This window comes from Cryptomeria japonica, chromosome 8 (assembly GCF_030272615.1).
Source record: "Cryptomeria japonica chromosome 8, Sugi_1.0, whole genome shotgun sequence".
Lineage (NCBI taxonomy): Eukaryota > Viridiplantae > Streptophyta > Pinopsida > Cupressales > Cupressaceae > Cryptomeria > Cryptomeria japonica.
Window position 1 is genome coordinate 467,131,349 of NC_081412.1, and position 5,338 is coordinate 467,136,686.

A 5,338-nucleotide genomic window follows, 5' to 3' on the forward strand; every position below is an offset into this window, starting at 1 on the left:
ATGTTTTTGCTCTTCATGCATGTATTGTTTGTGGGAAGAATGTGAATCAAAAGAGTGGGTTGATAAATGGTCTTGTAGACCGTTGGTTCCCATTGATTCATATCAAATTCCCAAAGCACTACAATTGAGCCAGATGGAAACATCAGTGGATTTTGACCATGTATCCGACCTAGTGGATTCAAGTGATTTTTTGAGTTAATTTTTTTGCAAGTATTCTTTTTGGTTCATTTTGTTGTACATCATACTTTATTTTTGGTATTAATTAACACTTTATAAAATGCAGGTCATGTGTATGTAGTTGTTGCAGAAGAGAACAATGAAGAAGGAACAAATTACTATTTGTGTCGTTGTGTTGAGCCTAAAAGAAAGTTGACAACCACAATCATTGACGAAGAGGGTATTGAGTACCCAATAGGGTCTGTTGTCGTGACAGGAACATGGCTTTGGAGATACCCTATCAAGAATTCTGATGTTTGGTTGTTCGAGGAGTTTGAAACACACAGACATATTCTTCATTTCTCTAACCTTGTTGTTGCAACAAATATTCATTTGATGAAGTATCGTGGTAGACCTCATAACAAGATTCTATAGAAAGTACGTGAATCTGACCACGAGGCAATACTTGACACAATACAGGTTAGAGCCGATCCTGAAGGCTCACTTGATTGATTCTACGGTTTAGAGTAGAATGATTTTGAGAATTTTGTATAAATCATCGACGAATTGTTCTATATTCATTTTTTGTATATATAAATGCCCATGAGCTGATTTTTACATGTTTAGGGGCATAATTTTGTATATTTAAGTGGCAATGAGCTTATTTGTACATATGTACATGCCAAATTTTGTATATTAAAATGGCGATGAGCTGAACCACACATATTGTAATGCCAAATTTTGTATAAAATCCCATGAGATGATTTGTATATTAAAATGGCGATGAGCTGAATCACATATATTGTAATGCCAAATTTTGTATAAAAGCCCATGAGATGATTTGTATATTAAAATTATAAGATTATAATATATCACAAGTTCACTTGTACACGTGCATATAATCATGAAATCAAGAAAATAAAGTAGAGATATATACCTCCGCCCTCTCTTGATCTGCGGGCGAATCAGGTGCATTCAACATATCCACAAAGCTCAATGGTCGCTGTACATGTAAAATAGACAAAAAACACTAATCAATCTACAAACCCCAACTAACACTTGATTTCAACATTTTCAAACAATTGTACAACTAAAAATGTGTTCAATCACATTCTTCACACGTTTTGGCGTCTTCGAGGAATTCTTTTGCTTAGGATGAGCCCTAGACACGGAGGGGGTACCCTAAAAACACAAAATTAACATGAGATATTACTACAGATAATAAATTAAACATAATTATAAAAATCTAAAATGAAATGACTTGCATATTCCATCAAAACAATACATAAAAAGAGTTGTACAAAATATCATACCGTATAGCCTTGAAGGCCAAAATCAATCGTTGAGAGCGTGATGTCATCAATCTGGGACATTTCGTCCCCTGTCAACACCTACAAACCAGAAATTGGACCAAACATTAAAGATAGTATATCTTGTATTTTTTTGAATTCAAAGTGTACTATTCTATTTTAACATGTTACAAAATTTATACCTCAGGCATCGAAGTTGCAGCTGTGGTAACTGGGGGAGGTGTATGGGATACCGCTGCTGCATCCTGAAATGCATATTATTTGTCTCAATTTAAATCGATGTATAAATGAAAATTCATTTATGTAATTACAAAATTAAAGTGACTAATAAATAAAATGTTATGAATTCAAATCAACACACCTATGTCTGTGGCTCATGGGCAAAAACCATGTCCATCAACTCATTTGTCAGCGCGACATCCTCAACCGTGTGAGCCTGACATCTACAACCGCAAATCATGCATAGATGATATGAGTATCCATCTGCACTGGCTGCATCATCTATCCCCGAGCATATCCCCAAGCAATTGACACACATATGCTCAATGGGCTCTATGTTGCCCTCTAACAGTTCATCATCCAATACAATAGGGTGTGCTAATGATGTCCCATGCTGGATGATGGCACCAGTCAATGTTGTGGCTGCCTGAAGAGTCTGTAGCTCCATCGACTCTTTCAGCTCTAATGGGACAGCCTGATACACCTTGGGTTTGGATGCTAGGGGGCGGCGACTCTCTGCGGCTAATCGCCTACGAGCTCCAGGTCTATCTTGGGCAGAGCCACCACCTCTACCATGAAACTCTCTCATGTCAAAATAATTTGGGCGCACATTGAGCACAAACTCACAATATATTTTTTTCAAAAAATATAATGGCACCTCATAATTATTACAAGGTGGATCATCAAAGACCATCCACCACCTCTACGAAAAAAGATTCTTCATCTGCACATTGGTACACCAATGTATGGGAAACCTCTTTGCATTAAAAGGTAGTGACTGACCAGTTTTGGGATCAACAAAAAGGGCACATATTTGTTGTTTAGAAATATTTTTGTTTTTTACTCCATCGTATGATAGCCCATTGGCATAGAATTGATGACACCTATCCCTAAAGCTTCCCCATTTGGTAATTTCTATGGAAACAGCTATGGCACCACTAGCTAATGTTTCTAGGCTAGTGGCGAGGGATTGATGATGGTCAAGTTTAGAAGTTTTCAATTTTACAATCAGTCTATTGATTTTAGATGTATTTTGTCCTAACTGATTAATTAATTCTTCTTGTGTTTTGGCTATGCGGTCAAAAGGAGGAATTGGGGGTTGTTCTTGTGTGTTTTTAGGAGGTGCATTTGGTTGTTCTTGTGGGTTTTCAGGAGGTGCATTTGGTTGTTCTTGTTCTGGATTAGAAGAATCTGGTTTTTGAAACAAAAAATGAAAAAACCTAATCAAAATTAATGAAATTAAACTCAAAATGTAAAACAAATTGCATAAACCAGAAAGAAAGACAAAAATAAACAAAAAATAACCTTGATCCATAGCCTGGAGGACAAATTTAGCACCCCATTCGCAGTTTAGGTTAGAATGGGGAAAAAACAAAGTAAAAATGCGCTTTACGGGTAAATGAGACCCAGTTTTTTTTAAAAACTTTTTTTACCAGGCACCACATACGCGGTTTTATTTGGATTATTAGCGCGTATGCGCTCATTTTCCTATAAGTAGCATGTACGTGCTAATTTTCCTAGGCGTAGCATGTACGTGCTAATTTTCCTAGGCGTAGCACGTACATGCTCATTTTCCTAAAAGCAATGCATACGCACTACCTTTTCTAGGCTCGGGAAGAACAAACCTAAGCGCGTACACAAGAATTTGAAATTTTAAAACCGTGTACGCGCTGCCTATTTTTCCAAGTTTTTCTTGGGTGGTGTCCACTTTTCTGACCACCATGTTTGTGCACACGCCCTCCTCCAACATCTTAGGCCAATGATAGTTAACCCCAGGACAACAAGAGCATCAACAACCCCATTCCCTTCTCGAAACACATTCATAATCCAGAAGGAGTCAAGCCCATAAATAAGCTTGAGAGTGTCCCTGATGGGGCCTTCAATGGTCCAATTGAGTTTGTTCTGCCCTTTGACAACATCAATGATGAGCTTAGAGTCCCCTTCTATGTCCATACACCTGATGCCCATGGAGAGAGAAAACTCGATCCCCCAAGCCAAGGCCATAGCTTCATCTTGGTTACTAGAGTGGTCATTCAGATTCCCAACATAAGCAGTGACTAGGGCCCCATTGTGGGTTCTAATGACACCTCCCCCTGCTACAAGACCCTATTTGGCAGCCCCATCAAAATTTAGTTTGTAGCAGCCATGGAGAGGGGGGAACCAAATAGTATTGTCTTCGGAGGCATTTGGAGAAATCTATGTGAGAAAATGAAGGAGGAAGGTTCCATCTATGAGAAATCTCCCATTCCCATATAGAGAGGGGTGTAGGAGGCAATCAGAACCTGGTAACCGAGATGTTCTCCAGAATAAGTTTAAGGAAGCAAGCAAAGACAGTTTCCAAGGAGGCGTCCTTATCCCTAAATATCCTATTACTCCTTTCCTTCCATATGCACCAACAAAAATGGAGGGGGGATATATCTCCATAGTTGTTTAATAAGAGGCTTGGAAGAGGGGCCTCACAACTGTTGCAGCAAATGCATCATATTTTCATTCAGAGTCCAGCTAACCTTAAGCTTATAGTAGACCGTCCTCCACAGATCCATAGCAAAGACACAATGGAGAAAGAGATGGGAGGGGATTTCAGCCTCATTTTTGCAAAGGATACATCTGTTAAGGAACTGAAATCTCCACTCAGCCAAGTTTTCTTGAGTTGGGATTTTATTGTGAAAAATAGTCCATAAGAAGAAATTGATCTTTGGGATGAGTTGAGGGTTCCAAACCTCTTTCCAGTTGAAAGTCGAGGCAGGTTCCTGAAGCAAGCTATTATAGGTCATTTTAACATAATATTCCCCTAAGGGGTCCCTTCTCCAAATAAATTTGTCATCTCTAGGAAAGAGGGAGAGGAAGGTTTCAACTAGAAGGGTCTGCAACTCTCTTGCGGCAGGGAGAAGATGGGATTGATCAAAGCAACAATCCTCCATGATTTTCCAAGTGTTGCAGAAGTAATCTGAGACCCTTTCCCCAAAGAATTTTTTTGTTGCAATCTCAACCATTCTAAGTGAGGGGGAGGTTATTAGGGGCTTCTCCCCTAACCAGTAATCCTCCCAAAAAATGATATTTCTACCATTTCCAATGAGCCAGTTCATGCCTTGGGATATGAGGTCCTTGCAGCAAATGATGTTATTCCTTATTTTAGATCCCCTGGAGAGACCCACATCAATTAAAGCAGAGACAAAACTTTCATTGCCAAGGTATTTAGCCCTCATGATATTGCCCTAGTCAAGGTCCTTGTTCAGGAGTATCCAGGCCGTTTTGGACAATAGGGCCTTGTTGAAGTGGGTGATTTTATGAATGCACAATCCGCCCTTAGATTTTGGGTAGCAAACATTGTCCCACCCCACTAGAGCGATCTTTTTCTTTTCTTCCATACCAGTCAAAAGAAAAGTTCTTTGGATGCTCTACAGTTTACTAGCCATGGAAGCTGGAATTTTGAATAGGGAGAGAAAGTACACTGGGATTCCCTAGAGGGATGAGGCCAATAGCTGAAACTTCCTAGCGCTACTAAGAAACCTTCCCTTCCATCCAAAAAATTTTCTGCATTCTTTCAAGGATAGTGACCCAGAAGGAGATGGAGACATCCTTGACAGATAGAGGAAGCCCAAGGTATGTGCTCGAGAGGGAGGCCATATGACAACCAAGGATCCTTCAAATTT